Below are 19124 nucleotides of genomic sequence, written 5' to 3' on the forward strand. Positions count from 1 at the left end.
CTTGAAGTAGGAAAATAATATTATGAATTTGGGGGGATGTTGCAGACTACCCATAATCCTAAATTTAGTAAAGGGGTAGAATTTATCTGATTTTGGAGTATGAAAGGAAGATACCAGTGAAAAATAAAGGCTGAGCTAGGTCTCCTGGTTCAGGAACTCACTGATACCAATGCCATTAAGATCACAAGGAGAAACAACCACCAGGCATTAAAAACCAATTGACCATGCATATGTTGTCCTTCCCCCAGTTGTGTGTTAGTTAGCAGAAGACAATATCAGAGTTGAGCTATTGGAGAGTTACAGTGCCTGCTGTGGCAGTAGAGACCGAAACGAAAAATACAGGATCTGTTGCAGCTGAGGCAGATGAAAGCGTTCGGTTGTGCTGACGCACGTGTACCATGGTGTTTCTTCTTCCAACGGTCATTCCTCCTCAGGTCACTGCTGTGGATATACAACCTGTTTGTCTGTCTCCAGGCACTGTGGTCGTCTGCAAGGGATTCCCACACCACAGGATTAATGTTGCCAGCCTTCATGTCAAGTTTGAAGACATTTTTGTAATGAAGAGTTGGTCTAACAATGGGCCCGGTGCCTGAAGCAAGCTCTCCACAGAGCATGTCCTTGGGGATCCTGCCATCTTTTATTCTGTGGACATTACCAACCTAGCGTAGATGTTGCTGAGACAGGAGTGCAAACATGGTGAGAATGTGGGCTTGGGAGAGCACATCTTTGTTTAAGATGCTCTCCTGCCATGTGAATCCCAAAATCTTCCTGACATGTGTAGAAGACTACGGTTATCACAAGGACTGATGCTGGCAATTGTCCCTTTAATGCCCCAGCATAAGGCCTAACATGCATGGACTTAGCTTTGTTTGCTATTTGTAACCTGTCCCTTCCAGAGTTAATATGAATCTTTGTCAGCAGCACAGCGTTTATTCAGTAGAAATTAGCAAATGTCACAAGGCTTGTAAAGTATGATAAACAATGCATTAGCTGGAAGAATCAAAGGCTGGTTGTCTGTAACATATAAGCTGAGTTTCTCACACAACTGCTTTTAGTTTGAAGAACGTAGCTGCTTGGGATCTAGAGCAATATTCCCTTTTCCTCCCAGGAATGCATAAAGAAGGTAAAGCCCAGTGACATATAACTCATATGTGTATTATGAACACATGAATTAGCCTTGTCAGCATAGTGAAACAATACATAATAGGGAGCCAGACAACTGGCAAAACCACAACTCAGCTGCTGAAACTAAGATGAGGAACTTAAGAGATAGACCCAGAACTAACAGAGATGTTTCACTCCGGCTGTAAGATGCCATGCAGGCTATTTCTTGGTAGCCTTACGCTTAACTGTTTGTAATCTTATGCCTTATTTAGTTTTGTGAGGGTTTAGTTAGCTTATTGTATAAATTATACAATTATTATGCTTTTTTCAGGCTAGCTATCACAAACCTTGTTTGTGATTTTACTTGCTGTGCATGAATAAAATTGATAACAAGCACACTTTTGGGTGAAGACTGTCTCCAAATCCACAAAGAACATGAGTCTCCTCTATTTCATCAGCTACATGAGAATGGTACCGAGGCATCATGATCTGTGTACTTGAAGATTCTGAGAGATAGGAATCCTGATCCCCATCAAATCCCTCTGTTGTGCACTTTGATTTTCAATTTTCTAGCTGTGGACTGGACAACAGTGTCTTGCTTTGTGTAGCTTGGGTCCAATTCCATAAATAAAATTGTCTACAATATCTTCTTTTGAATGACTTGCATGGCAGCACAGTTCTTCCATATGTTCCTATAATTTCACTCATAGGAGAACCACGTTGATTGTACACAACTATGAACTTCTGCAGCCTTGCTTCATTAACTAGCTTCAATTTACACGCTTTTAAGCTTTTGTTACCTCATTCCAAATCCAATCACTTTAAAGAAGAAAGCATGGCTTGTACATTCTCATTTCCTTCCTGAACCTTGAAGGCTGAATCTTCCCTCGCTTAAAAAGGCATCCAGTGAAGCAAAGAAATCCATATACGGATTTGCACATAGTGATCATAAATGAGCTAGCTATCACACATCTATGTAGTACTTCAAACTACTCTTTGATTGCAAACCTACTTCCATCCAAACATTTGCTTTCAGAATTTCCTAGAAGAATGAGTAACATATCCATGTCATAGGTGCACGTAATAATGTAATTTAGTGAAGTACATGACATTGCAAGGTAATAAATTAAGTCAATTATATATCTTCGTCTTGTTTCTGGTCAGTCACTGCCAGTTCAGACTCCACTAGCATACACATGGAAAGAAGGAACATTCCATCAACTCATGTGAAATCTATGATAGACAGCTGTCGACTATGGATTCTACTTTTAAGTGAAAACTGTCAGTTTAAAACATGGTTGCATCTATGTGACCAAATCAGAGGTACTAATATCAGGGGATATACCTGTAACTCTTTTTTGTAGTGATACAGGAATTGTCACCTTAAATATACAGTATTTTCTTATTTTTCTTCTGACTGTTGTAAAAGATTACACCTTGTAATTGGCTGGTTTGGAATGTAATAGATTCTCACAGCAATGAAGTTGTCATTAGCTTTATTTCCCTTGTGGAACATATTCAACAGGAAATCAGCTGTAGGGGATGGTGCAGCTTTCTTGTAGCCATTGTCTCTTGAGACAGATGGATGCCAACAGCCATGCTGAACAATGAGAGTTTGATGTATGCTTCAAAGGGATACAAACTTTCTTCCATCTTTCTTTGATCTTTATCATGAAGATAAACTGTGCACGATCCTTCCTCATGTTAGTTGCAGTTCAGCAGTAGTATCTTCCTCTTTGTGGCACCCCAGCTCTTCAAAATTTGGTTTTACTCAAAATGCTTGATCTTAGTAAATGACTTTCTGTCCAGCTTTGTCCAATAGATATGGGTTGGTAAATGCTAACATTTCTGTTAGATTACTTGCAGCATTAGCATTGCCTATCTGTTCCAATCTCATGTCAACAGCAGATCTTGGGATTTTTTTTCCCTTTCAACATATGCACAGAGCTGCTTGCCAGGGTGAGGCTCTTACATTTTCAGCATGTTGTCTTGCAGTCAACACAGGCCATCTTGCGTAGGTTGGCTGACTGAAGAAAAAGAACAAGCTGAACACCTGACCAAGGCAATGTACAAGTAGGCCATGTCTGTCAATGTGTTTGCTACAGGAAAATGTGTGAAAGAGGTAAATGAGTCAAATGCTGGTAAACTAGTATGATGCCATTTCACCATGCTCACCTGACTTAAGTTTTCCTTGATAATTCCACGTATGCACTGATGAAATGTCTTATATCATCAGTCAACTATTTCCTTCTGAAGGCATGTCTCAAACAGCCAAACTCCTCAGGTTATTTCAGAAGGACAAATGTTACACAGACTCATCTCTCAGCACTGGTAATTCCTACAGCACATATACTAGCAACATCATAAACGCTGCATCATACAATGTTGATTATTTCCCCCAACTGTTCTCATTGTGCACAGAATTAAACTATATCAGCATATTTATTTAAGTACAGTTTGTGTAGCTATTTAACAACACTATGGCCCAAATCCATCAGAACACAGAGTCATCAAAAGATGCATCCAGCCAATTTAATGGGGTCCAAATGAGCATGTCCACAGATGGGAATGCACATCTTTATCAATAGGGTGCATGCAATCCTGCTTCTACATGCAGCTCTCCTTTCTTGGAACAAGGTGTAAATGGCTGGTGCAATAAATGAAAAATACTTAACAGGTGCCATACATCTGTATCCCAATGAAGCCAGTGAGCTGTCTATTGGGTGATATCCAACAGTCACTGAGATGAACAAAAATAAATTTGCAACTAGTTTCAGTTGGACTTAGTGGAGATCACCCATTGTCAGCACAAATAACACTTTCAAGATTAAGAATTCCCATGTTCAGAGCTATTCCCCTTCAAGCAACCCTCCCCCCCCCGCCTTAAACAAATAATTCATCTTGAGTCAGTTATCAACATATCAACATGATATTTATTTTGTTGTTCAGCATAAAAAGTAGACATTTTTAGGTCAATGCCACTGAACACAATACTATAAAACCATAAGTATATAGAAATACTGACACTACCCTTGAAATACAGATTTTTTTTAAAGCTGCAAGTGTACAGTTTTCCTTTACTCAAATCAAAACTATTGAATGTTCTTACTTTGGTAATATTATTATTATGGAATACTGAGAATTCATCAAGGGCAGATAATCACAGAGTGCCAACAGCAAGGTCATGAGCCACATGGATGGCAATTTGGAACACATATGAAGACTGATGGCAAAATAGTTTTATAGCCCTAAAGGTTAGTGAGGTAAGACAAAAAATCATGAGAATCGTTCAAATTCTCATAAAAACATTAAAACTGGCAGAGATGGACACTCCAAAGCAGACTGGAGGGCACAGGGGGCTGCAGAGGGAGAGGGATTTTTAATCACACAACTTTGGGTGCACCATATGAATCTAAAACAATTTCAAAACCTCTTACACACTTACTTCAGCTCAGAGATCATGACTTGCTGAAATCACAGTTTCCTGTCACAGTCAAACCGAGAAACTATGATTTTAATCTTGGTTTACTAATCAGCATAGGATAATTTCCTATGCTAGTTAGTAGTCAGTAATCTAACCTCCTCATTTCAATGTAACAGAAAACTATGGTTTAAATAAGCCATAATCTCTAAAGTAAAGTCAGTATATGAAGGAAGATTTCTTGCCATGTTGCGCTTATGCAATTTTATTGGACTAAATTATATTGGTAAAAAATATGTTTGAAAAAATGTATACAGGCAACATGATAAATTAGTCACTTCTCAGCAATACAAACACAAAGGTTAGTTTTACGCAAAATACTTCAGTAATTTCAGGTACCATACCTATTGATACCCCAATTATTTTGGAAACCAGATGCTGCGTTGAGTTACTCAACAAATGTTAGCGTATTGGAAAATAAAGTGAATGGCAGGAAAAAGCTGGTAAGTGTTTATTTTGTACTGGGAATGGAAGTACTGAAGTAAAAAAGTATACCTGAAGGAGCGTCTCCACCCCCATCGTTCTGCCCGGACACTGAGGTCCAGCGCCGAGGGCCTTCTGGCGGTTCCCTCATTGCGAGAAGCGAAGCTACAGGGAACCAGGCAGAGGGCCTTTTCGGTGGTGGCGCCCGCCCTGTGGAATGCCCTCCCATCGGATGTCAAGGTGATGGACAACTACCTGACATTCAGAAAACATCTTAAGGCGGCCCTATTCAGGGAAGCTTTTAATGTATGATATTTTAGTGTTTTTTGGTTTCTGTGGAAGCCGCCCAGAGTGGCTGGGGAAACCCAGCCAGATGGGCGGGGTACAAATAATAAATTATTATTATTATTATTATTATTATTATTATTATTATTATTATAAAAAAGTACAAAATTTACTTCCTTGCATTTATGTATATAGCACAACAGAGGACAAGATGGTTGAATAGTGTTCTCGAAGCTACCAGCATGAGTTTGACCAAACTGCGGGAGGCAGTGGAAGACAGGAGTGCCTGGCGTGCTCTGGTCCATGGGGTCACAAAGAGTCGGATACGACTAAACAACAACAACAACAATATAGCATACTGAGTGTTAAAAGTGTTTCAAATATGCTGCAAATAATCTTTACAATAGCCTTGTGAGCAGTGGTCCCCCCCCTAGAAAAATAGGTGTTGGTACTAGCCATTAAGTTGTTACAATAAGTGCCACACTTTTTAGCAACAACAAAAAAGAGGTGCTGGTATTTCGTACCCTTGAGTACCCCCTCCCTGAAAAATAAGTGCTGCTTGTGACAGTATTATCCCAGTGAGGGATGAATAATTGCTAGCAGCAAGTTTATGGACAGAAACCAGAAAAGCTCACAGTCCTTGCCGCTGCAATAGCTTCACATTTTATCCATTACAATTTCATCTTTGATTTGAAAAAGCCTACAATCCCTTATCTGTAGTGACAAGAGTTTATTTTCTAGAGATGACAGGAAAATTGCACTTAATACAACTACAGAGTAATAAAAAAAATGGGGGGGGGAATAATTCCAAATACTTTCTTCTCTGCATCAATGAATATTGCTATTAGAAAAGTTTGACAAAACAATCCATTCTTTCCTGCCTAATCTGTCATCTTAAAAAAACCCATTCATCCCCCCCTCCAGGAATATCAATATATTTTGCATGTGCATCAGCAATAAGACATAGAAAATACAGTATGGTAATAAGGACAAACTTCCTCAGGGGATTTTGCTTCCTATGCTATTTTACATGCAAGCTTATGAGCAGTACATCCTGCAAAGAATAAATTAAATTGGAGGGCCTCCATTTCTTGAAGATTCCAAAAACTGAAGCTTAAACATTTGAAGCTTAGTTCCTATTATAAAGAAAATGACATACAGTATTTGAGCACCATAGCTCTTTCAGACAGCTTTTGTTTGATGCTGCCTCGTGCACTTGCTATTCTGAATGTTAAAAAGCCTAAAATGTATAGAAGCCATGTTGTCACACTAGACAGGGTTATACTGAAAATTCAGAGTAAAAACGTATTCTAAGCTAACTGTGCCTCAGAGGCAGAAAGGTGGAGACTGAAGAGAAGCTGCACTAATCCTCATGTCCAAAGGGAATTTAGCCTGCAGTAAAAAGCCAGAGACTGCATTAGAGGGTACAATGAAACATCCCAAGGGCACCCAACTGAGCAAAAGAAACCAACAGATACAGCACAAAGGAAGAGAGGCAGGTGAGCATTTTGCCAAAGCCTGATGGAAAACTCAGACACAAAGCTAACAGCAACTGATCCGTCCTTTAAAATAAAATCATATTACACTGATTTTTTTATATTATAACCCACTTCATCTTCCTTTAATGTTCAGATATTGTTCTGTGTTCTTATTTAATATTCAGAGGCTTCGTCTGAGGTTGCAAGTACTATTACTCTTATGCCAGTGACCTAGATTTCTCTTTTAACCTTTCCATTCTAAATCACTTCTGTTTTTTACTCTGCCTTAGTAAGAAGGCAAGCATGGACACTGTTAAGCAGCAATGGACAGAAGGCAGAACGGAATTTACTGGTAGATCTTTGGCAAGAATTTCTGACTTCTAATTGTTTAACAACAGCAACAACAAATGGACTCTGAATTATACTGCTGAAATAAAGAAAGCATTGGATGACTAGGATTCTTCTGTGTCAGGATTGAGAATTCTGTTCAGTTCTAGTAAAGGTAAAGGTAAAGGTACCCCTGCCCGAACGGGCCAGTCTTGCCAGACTCTGGGGTTTGTGCGCCCATCTCACTCAAGAGGCCGGGGGCCAGCGCTGTCCGGAGACACTTCCGGGTCACGTGGCCAGCATGACAAAGCTGCATCTGGCGAGCCAGCGCAGCACACGGAACGCCGTTTACCTTCCCGCTGGTAAGCGGTACCTATTTATCTACTTGCACCCGGGGATGCTTTCGAACTGCTAGGTTGGCAGGCGCTGGGACCGAGCAGCGGGAGCGCACCCCGCCGCGGGGATTCGAACCGCCGACCTTTCGATCGGCAAGCCCTAGGCGCTGAGGCTTTTACCCACAGCGCCACCCGCCTCCCTTCAGTTCTAGTACTCAAGAGCAAATTTCTGGGATCAGATTTCTTTAAATGTATTTCTTTTACACCAGACTCCAGTAGGTGGGTCTCTGGGTTCTAATAAAAACACAATAGCTTCCTCAAGCCCGAATTCTGTCCCCACTTGCAGTCAATTAATATTTCACAATTACTTCAGGTAATCCTTTACTTTATTTTACAACAGGACATGCACTTTTAAACAGTACATAATTTTAACAAAATCAAGGATGGAACAATTTTATTTTCATGATCACAAAAATATAGGTAAACATCTGGAACATTATATAAAAATGTTAATTCAGTCTTGGACTTTTTAAAAATAAAAACAATAGATTTTGGCTCCTAAGCATTTCTGAATGAGCTGTGTTATTACCACACAATTCTCAGCTTCCTAAAATATAAAGTCATCTCAGAACAGTTTCCTGTTAAGCAATATGCTTGCTATAACTCAGTTGTGCTGCCTCATAGCACATTATAGCTCTGCCTAATGGATCTGTTTTAACTTTACTGTTGATGAATGCTGAATTTATTATTCCAGATGCATTTAAGTCCTATGACTAATGTCTTCCACCATGATGCAACCTAGTTTTCAAAATTCTTAGAAAAAGAACTTCTGTGAGATATTTAAAATCAAAAGTAAAATCAAAATATGTTCATGTCATTTTAAAATAAATGGTTCTTTGGGAAAGCTGAGAATACAATTCTGACATGTACGCAATAAGTAGATGGTTCAACTGTTTTCTATACAACTTAGCTCAGAAATGCATACTTATTCTATACACAGCACAATCCTATTCATGTCCACTCATAAGTATGAATCACTTAGTTCAAAAGGGCTTACTACCAGTTATGTGAGTATTATAGGATTGTATCATTCATTTGTTTATATTTCATTCTACTGTCATACTGTTATGCTTGAATTGTAAGCTCTACAAGATATTTTCTCCCATCAAGATACAAAAATGAAAACTACTTCCTAGATTTTTAAAAGTCTCCCAAGATCCTATACAAGTCATTTGGCAGATTTCCTGTTATTAATGAATAAGGATTGGTCCTGTTTGTTCAAAGGGCCTCTTAAGCTTCAGTAGTTTACATGTAATTTTAGGTAGGAAAAATGAGGGCTAATTAGGCTATAATTCAGTGGGGCTTACTTCTGAGTAGTAATGGTTAGGACTGTGGGTTTACTAATTGCAACCTGGTTTCAGTCATCCTGCTTCCATGTGTAAGTATTGCTTCAAAACAGTTTCAGAGTCCAAAATCTTGTAATCAATTGAAAAGAAAGCCAGGAGACAGCAAGCTGATGAGCCTGCCTTAACAGACTCAAAAGCATACCCCACCCCCTCTCCCTTCCTTATTTCAATCAAAAACAAAAACCCAGAAGGATTGAGCCACCCTGCATCTAAAAATGCAACTGAGGTAACACATTTCCTCATCCCTAGATGTTACTGTCTAGCCCCCCGAAACCGCGAGACAAATGTGAAAAGGAGAGAGGGAGGGAGGAAGGTAGGAAAGGGGGTTGTTGCCTCTGTAAAGGAAGCACATCCCCTACATGCAGGCCGACCCCTTCCTCTCTCCTGCATCCTTTCCCCAGCTGCAGGTGGGGGAGAAAGGGAAGAGAGAGTGAGAGATTGAGAGATTCCTGTTGGCTACTTGGCTCTTTGCAAATGATCCACGCCTGAACATCCGCGGAATCCCAATGGGGGACCAAGGGACCAACCCAGGACTAATAGGAGCCTGGCTCTGCCTTTTGTTCTGGATGAGTAATCGATGGAAAAATGGGGTGGGGGGGCCGCAAGAGAGAAAGAGCCTCCAAGGAAGGAAGACACACATACGCACACTTCCTTCACACCCAGAGCTTAATAAATAAACAAATCTGGCTGCTACCAACCTCCTATTACTCCTTCCTCCGCCGGTGCATGTCCCTTTCCACCATCTTCTAGATCTGTACTGTATACAGTTTCAATTCTATCAATGCTCCAATTTGTTGTTGATGATGATTGGCAAGAGGGGCATGGTTTTTTGCTGTCCTTATATTTACCTGTAAGCCGCCTTGAGCCCCATCAGGGGAAAATGAATATATAATAATGACAATAATAACCATATTTTGGAAGTACAGTGGTACCTCGGGTTAAGTACTTAATTCGTTCTGGAGGTCTGTTCTTAACCTGAAACTGTTCTTAACCTGAAACTGTTCTTAACCTGAAGCACCACTTTAGCTAATGGGGCCTCCTGCTGCTGCCGTGCCACCGGAGCACAATTTCTGTTCTCATCCTGAAGCAAAGTTCTTAACCCGAGGTACTATTTCTGGGTTAGCGGAGTCTGTAACCTGAACCGTATGTAACCTGAAGCGTCTGTAACCCGAGGTACCACTGTACTCCATTCAGCCCACCCACCCGGCGTTACACCCCCTCCTGTAAGCCGCCCATAGTGAGGCTGGGGAAACCCAGCCACGATGGGGTATAAATAAAATTATTATTATTATTATTATTATTGTTGTTGTTGTTGTTGTTGTTGTCATCCTCATTAGCTGCCACAACCCACCCACGCAGGATCTGGCCCTCCCTCCGCAAAGGCTGCCAGATCATCTGCCTTAGGTGCTCGGGATCAGCATCACCTCACGCCTCCCCCATTAGATCTAGCATCGCTCCCCACTATACACAGGACACCCATACACACACCCCTTCCCATAGGTGGCGCCCTTTCCCGGCATCTCTGAGGGGCGGCGGGAGGGGGCGTAGGGAGGGGCGGCAGGCCGCTGGCTCCGGGGAGGGGGGGGCTCGGAGGAGGCAGGCGGAGAGGGAACCAGGATGCCAGAAAAACGGCCACTCACCCCAGCTATGACCTCTCCGCCCAGGCCGGAGTAGCCGGCTGTCAGTCCCGGGGAGGAGGCTGGTCTCTGCACAGCCGCCGACGCCACCGCGGCTGTTGCAGTTACAGCCGCCGCTGAAAGAGAGAGAGAGAGAGAGAGAGAGACAGAGGTAAGTCCTTCCCCGGCTTCCCAAGGCTGACTGAGCGGCCTCAGCTCCGCCCCTCTCCTCACCGAAAATGGCGGCCCTCCCTCCCGGCCCACAATCCTCCGCGCGGCGGCAGCAATGATGTCAGTGCTGTCAGAGGGAAGGAGAGAGGCGCGCGCGCGAGGGCGGCCTTTGGCAGCTAGGCGCATGCGCCAAGCTGTGTTGGAGTGGAGACGGGGCTGGCTTGCCCCTCTGGCCGCGCGCTGTTCGACCCGTTGTTTTGGCAGGACGGCGCGGCCCTCCGCCTTCGCCTCATGGGCGCCATGGAACGTTCTAGCGCCCAGCTTTATTGACGGTTGGGTTAGGTGGACTGTGGAGCCCGCCTGATTAGGCAGCTGGAAAGACTGAAAAGTGAGGGAAATACAGTATAATGAAAAAAGCAGACACACACATATTCAATATTTATTTTTTTAAAAATGGGAATGGTCTGAAGCTCACATCAAAAAAACAAAGATCATGGCCACTGGTCCCATCACCTCCTGGCAAATAGAAGGGGAAGAAATGGAGGCAGTGAGAGATTTTACTTTCTTGGGCTCCGTGATCACTGGAGATGGTGACAGCAGTCACAAAATTAAAAGATGCCTGCTTCTTGGGAGAAAAGTGATGACAAACCTAAACAGCATCTTAAAAAGCAGAGGCATCACCTTGCCGACAAAGGTCCATGTAGTAAAAGCTATGGTTTTCCCAGTAGTGATGTATGGAAGTGAGAGCTGGACCATAAAGAAGACTGATCACCAAAGAATTGATGCTTTTGAATTATGGTGCTGGAGGAGACTCTTGAGAGTCCCATGGACTGCAAGAAGATCAAACCCATCCATTCTGAAGGAAATCAGCCCTGAGTGCTCACTGGAAGGACAGATCCTGAAGCTGAGGCTCCAATACCTCCTCATGAGAAGAGAAGACTCCCTGGAAAAGACCCTGATGTTGGGAAAGATTGAGGGCACAAGGAGAAGGGGACGACAGAGGATGAGATGGTTGGACAGTGTTCTCAAAGCTACGAACATGAGTTTGACCAAACTGCGGGAGGCAGTGGAAGACAGGAGTGCCTGGCGAAGAGTCGGACATGACTAAACGACTAAACAACAACAACAAAGATTGTTATAGAAAATTAGACATCACTGTCAAACAAAACAGACATTAAGCCAATGTATAGGGCCAGCCCAAGCATGAGGCAAGGCAAGGCAACTGCCTTGGGCGGCAAGATTCACAGGGGCATCAGATCCCAATGTAGAACTTTATTCTGACATTTTCCTGATATAGATCTTCATTCACCCTTTTTTCCCTGTTGCAGAGGGAGGCACCGTTTTGTGGTTTGCCTCAGGTGCCAGAATGTCTTGGGCCAGCCATGTGAATGTATTAAATAACACGTTTTAAGGGTTATACAAAATTCAACAAAATACAGTGCCTATCAAACAGATCTGGTGATACAATATGCAGTCCATATTACAATTATAAATCACTGTTGGACAAAAACAGGTATAAAATAAAACCAAAATAAATAAGACAATAACTGGAACTATTTATAGCATAGACATAACGTAAGGGTTAAACAGGATGGGGTTACAAAACATGGACCTTATTATACCAAAGGAAAGTTAATTAAAATTATTCATATGCACTGAGTCACTATCAGCCGTATTCATTTGTAGGCAAATCAGACCAAACAGGTATGAAATTGTCACTTTATCTTTGTCCCCTAAGGACTCTCAGCTTATTAGTTCATTTTTCCAGCAGGGCAATATCCCACACTTTAGTGTACTACTTAGTAAGACTGGCCCCCATCAAAACAAACATTCAAATCAGTCAGCCAATAACTCTTTAAATAAAATCAGTCAACACTGGAAGGAGGGAACCAAAACAGACCCAGGAGAGCAGGTTCAAACTCAAATATTATTTCAAATATTTTTATGGTTTCTTTCCTGACAAAAAAGAGGTAGGGGGGCTTATATAAGAATAATGTAAACCATCAATGTAATGTAAATGATTTTAAAAGACCAGTTATTGCCTGGCTAGGAGGAAGCTCTTGAATTCAAAGGAACTTGTGAGTGGATTGCCCTAGAATTTTTCTGCATTCAAAGCCAGGAGGGAAGCTCTGCAATGCACTTAGAATTTTAATTTAGAAACAAATATACCTCCAGTCTAAGAAGTTTGGGGCACACTTCCCAATGTTGCAGATGACCTGTTTAACTGAGCATTCGTCCTGATCTGTTTGCAGGGAGATTAGACAAAGCTGGCTATTCAATGAGCATTCTGATTTGTTTGCAGGGAGGTTAGATGGTGTCCTTTCAAATCCAGAACAGAACCGTGTTCTGGACCAGCTCCATTTATAAGCCAACCTCCATCTTTGATTGTTCCTATCTACCCTACATGCTTTTTGGGGTGACAAGTATATGGGAAAGTGGGTTTGCCCATGCCCTGCTATTAAATTATTGCTGGGATGACATTATGTATAATTTAATGTTGATTCATTGTATGTGTTCATTATGTATTATGAACTATATGTATTATTTATTACTATGCATTGCTTATCATTATGCATTCTATTTTTTACAGTATGTTTAATTTTTTTGTATTGCATGGATATTAAGTTATTCATCAGGGGGTTTGGGCTGGGTCTTCATCAGTATGCGGATGATACCCAGCTCTACCTCTCTTTCAAATCAGAACCAGTGAGGGTGGTGAAGGTCCTGTTTGAGCGTCTGGAGGCTGTTGGAGGATGGATGGCGGCTAACAGATTGAGATTGAATCCTGACAAGACAGAAGTACTGTTTCTGGGGGACAGGAGGCGGGCAGGTGTGGAGGATTCCCTGGTCCTGAATGGGGTAACTGTGCCCCTGAAGGACCAGGTGTGGAGCCTGGGAGTCATTTTGGACTCAGCTGTCCATGGAGGCACAGGTCAAATCCGTGTCCAGGGCAGCTGTTTACCAGCTCCATCTGGTACGCAGGCTGAGACCCTATCTGCCTGTGGACTGCCTCGCCAGAGTGGTGCATGCTCTGGTTATCTCCCGCTTGGACTACTGCAGTGCACTCTACGTGGGGCTACCTTTGAAGGTGACTCAGAAACTACAACTAATCCAGAATGCGGCAGCCAGACTGGTGACTGGGAGCAGCTGCCGAGACCATATAACACCGATCTTGAAATACCTACATTGGCTCCCAATACGTTTTCAAGCACAATTCAAAGTGTTTATGCTGACCTTTAAAGCCGTAAACGGCCTAAGTCCAGTATATCTAAAGGAGTGTCTCCATCCCCATCGTTCTGCCCGGACACTGAGGTCCAGCGCTGAGGGCCTTCTGGCGGTTCCCTCACTGCGAGAAGCCAATTACAGGGAACCAGGCAGAGGGCCTTCTCGATAGTGGCGCCCTCCCTGTGGAACGCCCTCCCACCAGATGTCAAAGGAAAAAAACAATTATCAGACTTTTAGGAGACATCTGAAGGCAGCCCTGTTTAGGGAAGCTTTTAATGTTTGATGTATTACAGTATTTTAATATTTTTTTGGAAGCCGCCCAAAGTGGCTGGGGAAGCCCAGCCAGATGGGCGGGGTATAAATAAATAAATAAATAAATAATAATAATTCATTGACATATATGGTTTATTGTGTTCTTTGCTGTAAATCTGTGGTCTTTTAGCAAAGAGCAGTGTATACTGGTAATAAATAAATGAAAGTCATGTGTTGTCCTACACTTTCCAATGCATTTTCTCATCACTTTCCTGATTGGAGGTGAGGTTTGTTGCACATTACTGCTATTGTTTGTTTCTCCAAGTGGAGTAAGATAGGTCATGGGCATGCACAGGATTTATGGTATGTTGGGGGGTCCAGAACCTAACTATTTTTATTGTTTTACTTGATCTGGGGGGACAGCTGCCCCCCACCGGCTACACCCATGAGCTAGGTCACAGTTGCTGAGGCAGGTGTACCGAAACATAGCATATACAGTATATTTGTTTACTGTCTCCACACCTTTCTTGCAGAATTATGTATAGAGGAACTGCTATCAATCGTACCTTTCAAGGACTGACAGCACCTCCCTAGCCTTGTAGATATAGGAGCAGGTCAAGAAATACTTGTTGCACTAGCAACGCCTGGTTTCCAGTTGTAGATTTAAATATCGTCAGACTACACCCTCTTCTAGAGTGACCTGATGATGGCTGAAAATAGGTCTTGATATAGGCAAAACTCCAGGACTTGCAAGGTAATAAATACTATTTCTTAGGCTGTTTACTCCTGTTTACTTTGCATCCAATGCGCTCCTGCCACTGGTTTCTGAAGCCATGTACGCATAATGTTACCCACAACCCTCGTCTAACACAACTGATGTGCCGAGTGGCATGCAAATGTGATTTGAAACATGGAGGTGGAAACCAGCCTCACTGCATTTTAAGCAGGTAATGTGTACAAACCAGCTGCAAACTCTTTTCCAGGAGCCCTGTCCTGTTTCCTGCCCAACACATCCAGACAGAGGCTCTTACTTGTCAGTAAGAAAGAGATCTTTATTCAGGCAAGTTAACAGTACAGGCTCAGCAGCACACACAGCGCTCAGGAGTCATGATTCAGGAGTTCAAGAGGCAGTGGCGTAGCGTGGGTTGTCAGCACCCGGGGCAAGGCAAGTAATTTGCGTCCCCTAACCCCTAACCTGCCGCCGCTGCCAGCTGCTTCTTGCTGCTGCCTGCTCTGGTCTGGTGTGGTTCTCTCCCGCGCTCAGCGCTGCGCTGGGCGGCCGCTGCACTGTCCCTCCCCCAGATAGTCCCTCGCTCTCTCTCCGCACTGCATGCCTGGCACCCACCCCCTCCACAGTGGGCGGCGACCCAGCGGCTCTGATCGGATTCGCACAGCCAGCACTGCAGTGAGAGAGAGTGAGTGAGCCAGGTAGGGGCAGAGAGCTGCAAGTGCGAGCGCCCCCCCCAGATGTCTTATTCAACATCTTTATCAACGACTTGGATGATGGACTCAAGGGCATCCTGATCAAATTTGCAGATGACACCAAACTGGGAGGGGTGGCTAACACCCCAGAGGACAGGATCACACTTCAAAACGACCTTGACAGATTAGAGAACTGGGCAAAAATAAACAAGATGAATTTTAACAGGGAGAAATGTAAAGTATTGCACTTGGGCAAAAAAAATGAGAGGCACAAATACAAGATGGGGGACACCTGGCTTGAGAGCAGTACATGTGAAAAGGATCTAGGAGTCTTGGTTGACCACAAACTTGACATGAGCCAACAGTGTGACGCGGCAGCTAAAAAAGCCAATGCAATTCTGGGCTGCATCAATAGGAGTATAGCATCTAGATCAAGGGAAGTAATAGTGCCACTGTATTCTGCTCTGGTCAGACCACACCTGGAGTACTGTGTCCAGTTCTGGGCACCACAATTCAAGAAAGACACTGACAAACTGGAACGTGTCCAGAGGAGGGCAACCAAAATGGTCAAAGGCCTGGAAACGATGCCTTATGAAGAACGGCTAAGGGAGCTGGGCATGTTTAGCCTGGAGAAGAGGAGGTTAAGGGGTGATATGATAGCCATGTTCAAATATATAAAAGGATGTCACATAGAGGAGGGAGAAAGGTTGTTTTCTGCTGCTCCGGAGAAGCGGACACGGAGCAATGGATCCAAACTACAAGAAAGAAGATTCCACCTAAACATTAGGAAGAACTTCCTGACAGTAAGAGCTGTTCGACAGTGGAATTTGCTGCCAAGGAGTGTGGTGGAGTCTCCTACTTTGGAGGTCTTTAAGCAGAGGCTTGACAACCATATGTCAGGAGTGCTCTGATGGTGTTTCCTGCTTGGCAGGGGGTTGGACTCGATGGCCCTTGTGGTCTCTTCCAACTCTATGATTCTATGATTCTATGTTGCGCCCGGTGCGGCCGGCCCCCCCTGCACCCCCACGCTACGCCACTGTCAAGAGGGCAAGAAGTTTGGAACTTGACAGAAGCAACAAAGATGTCTCAACAAGTTTCCCTGCCCCTCCTCTAGCTTTTAAAGACAAGGTGTGCTACACTCACTTGTGAGACTCTTACTTTATGGGAAGTTAAAGATTACAATCACTCCCTCTGTCAGGATGGGTGGGTCTGCTCCCATCTCCGAAGGTGGCACTTAGTTCTAGGGAAGAAGGCTGCATCCATCCTGTTCAAGCTCCAGTTCAGTCACTGCCATCTCCAGCCTATCCCCTTGACTGACCAAAACCTTCCCCAGCCTTCACTGAGGTTCTCTGCTTTGCAGGAATCATAGAATCATAGAGTTGGAAGAGACCACAAGGGCCATCGAGTCCAACCCCCTGCTAAGCAGGAAACACCATCAGAGCACTCCTGACATATGGTTGTCAAGCCTCTGCTTAAAGACCTCCAAAGTAGGAGACTCCACCACACTCCTTGGCAGCAAATTCCACTGTCGAACAGCTCTTACTGTCAGGAAGTTCTTCCGAATGTTTAGGTGGAATCTTCTTTCTTGTAGTTTGGATCCATTGCTCCGTGTCCGCTGCTCTGGAGCAGCAGAAAACAACCTTTCTCCCTCCTCTATGTGACATCCTTTTATATATTTGAACATGGCTATCATATCACCCCTTAACCTCCTCTTCTCCAGGCTAAACATGCCCAGCTCCCTTAGCCGTTCCTCATAAGGCATCGTTTCCAGGCCTTTGACCATTTTGGTTGCCCTCCTCTGGACACGTTCCAGTTTGTCAGTGTCCTTCTTGAATTGTGGTGCCCAGAACTGGACACAGTACTCCAGGTGTGGTCTGACCAGAGCAGAATACAGTGGCACTATTACTTCCCTTGATCTAGATGCTATACTCCTATTGATGCAGCCCAGAATTGCATTGGCTTTTTTAGCTGTCGCGTCACACTGTTGGCTCATGTCAAGTTTGTGGTCAACCAAGACTCCTAGATCCTTTTCACATGTACTGCTCTCAAGCCAGGTGTCACCCATCTTGTATTTGTGCCTCTCATTTTTTTTGCCCAAGTGCAATACTTTACATTTCTCCCTGTTAAAATTCATCTTGTTTGTTTTGGCCCAGTTCTCTAATCTGTCAAGGTCGTTTTGAAGTGTGATCCTGTCCTCTGGGGTGTTAGCCACCCCTCCTAGTTTGGTGTTGTCAGAGCTGCCACCCAGTCCCAGCTCACATAGGACCAAGTCCGCCAGCGTTCACTTTATAAGAGTCTTTATTAAGTTACAGGTTTCATTTCCGAACTGCAGCGTGCAGCTCTACACCTTCTGCCCTAGGTCGGCGAAGACCCGTCTGAGTCCCCGCCTCTTGCACACCAGCTTAATACCCTAGCCTTGCTCCACCTCCTTCGCCTTTCCCTACGTCTCTGGGTCCTTCTGCCCCCCTGGGCCTCCTCCCTTCTACTCTCCTCTGACGCTGACCCCCCTGATCCTTCTGCCTCCTTGCGGCGGGCTTTAGGACCTGGCTCACTCTCCGGGCTGCTTACTGCTCCAGCTTCCGCTGCATTTGAACTTGGCGCGCGCGCCCAACTCTCTACTTTCCTCTTAACCGTTGCCTCGCTCTCTGAGGAGGGCGTGACCACCCCTGACTCGTGCCCTCCCTCCTGCTGACAGCCTCCGGAACCCGATGCCTGGCTACCTTCCTCCCTGCTGCTCTCAGTCTTGAGCGTGGGTCCCGACTTCCAGCTGCTGCCGCCCTCAGTTATGAGCGTGGGTCCCGACTTCCAGCTGCTGCTCTCTGAATCTCCTCTGTTCCCTTCCTCCTGGGGTGTCCCCCCGGATCCCCCCCTTGCTCTGCTCACTGGGGCTCCCTTTTGGGAGTCCTCTGACTCACTGCTTAGGCTTGGAGATCTCGGGTCGTCATCATCACTCATTTTCCCTTCGGATTCCTCCCCCTCGCTCTCTGCTTCCTCCCTTCTCTGCGTCTCTGCTCCTGAACCCCTGACATCCATCCCCCCCTCGAAGCCCCCCCTTCCCCCCTCCCCGCTTTCAGGTGTGGGTGCTGGGTGCTCCATCATCACGGGAGGGAATGCCGGATACAGTTCGCTCCCCGTGGTTGGCCGCCAACTGAAGACCTCCGAGTCTTCCTCCTCGCGGTCGCCGACGTTGACCTGTTCCGCTTCCATCTCTGTACCGCCGTGCTCGAACCCAAGGTCCTCCCCGAACACGTCCATGTCAGTCTCTGCGTCGGTCGCTCGACCTGGCATCTCCAGCCACTTCCGGCGCCATTGCTCCTCCGGTCGATCGTCCCACCAATACGAGGTGTCTGACGCCGAACCCGCCGGCGATCCTTCTGGGGAACGGGTGCTCAGTGCGGGTTCCCCGTCCGAGTCGAATCCATGGAACGTGCTGGAAGAAAGTGTGGGCGTGAACAGCCAGTCGTCGAAGAAGCTCGCTGGCATGGGTCTGTGTGGGAAAAGGGCATGAAACTCGTCCTTGAGCAGGGGTTCCTCCAAAGCGTAGTCTGGCACCCAGCTATTGGCGCTGGCCCGGGTGCCCTCTCTGGCTAGGAGGTATT

General features: G+C 44.7%; 1 protein-coding gene across 7 annotated transcripts in view; it reads right to left on the reverse strand.

Moving 5' to 3' along the window:
• Nucleotides 1–10711, reverse strand: part of KLC1 (kinesin light chain 1) — a 39643-nt gene extending 28932 nt beyond the window's left edge. For 3 of the 7 annotated variants that reach the window (XM_082217843.1, XM_082217842.1, XM_082217844.1), the window contains exon 1: nucleotides 10480–10709. The gene's annotated coding sequence lies outside the window, so the exon portion shown is untranslated. Of the gene's footprint in view, nucleotides 1–9537; nucleotides 9674–10479 lie in introns of those variants that run through there. The other 4 variants (XM_082217841.1, XM_082217838.1, XM_082217840.1 and 1 more) reach the window with 3 other exon arrangements.
• Between the last annotated feature and the right edge of the window lie 8413 nt (nucleotides 10712–19124).

This window comes from Podarcis vaucheri (assembly GCF_965113315.1).
Source record: "Podarcis vaucheri genome assembly, chromosome: 1".
Classification (NCBI taxonomy): domain Eukaryota; kingdom Metazoa; phylum Chordata; class Lepidosauria; order Squamata; family Lacertidae; genus Podarcis; species Podarcis vaucheri.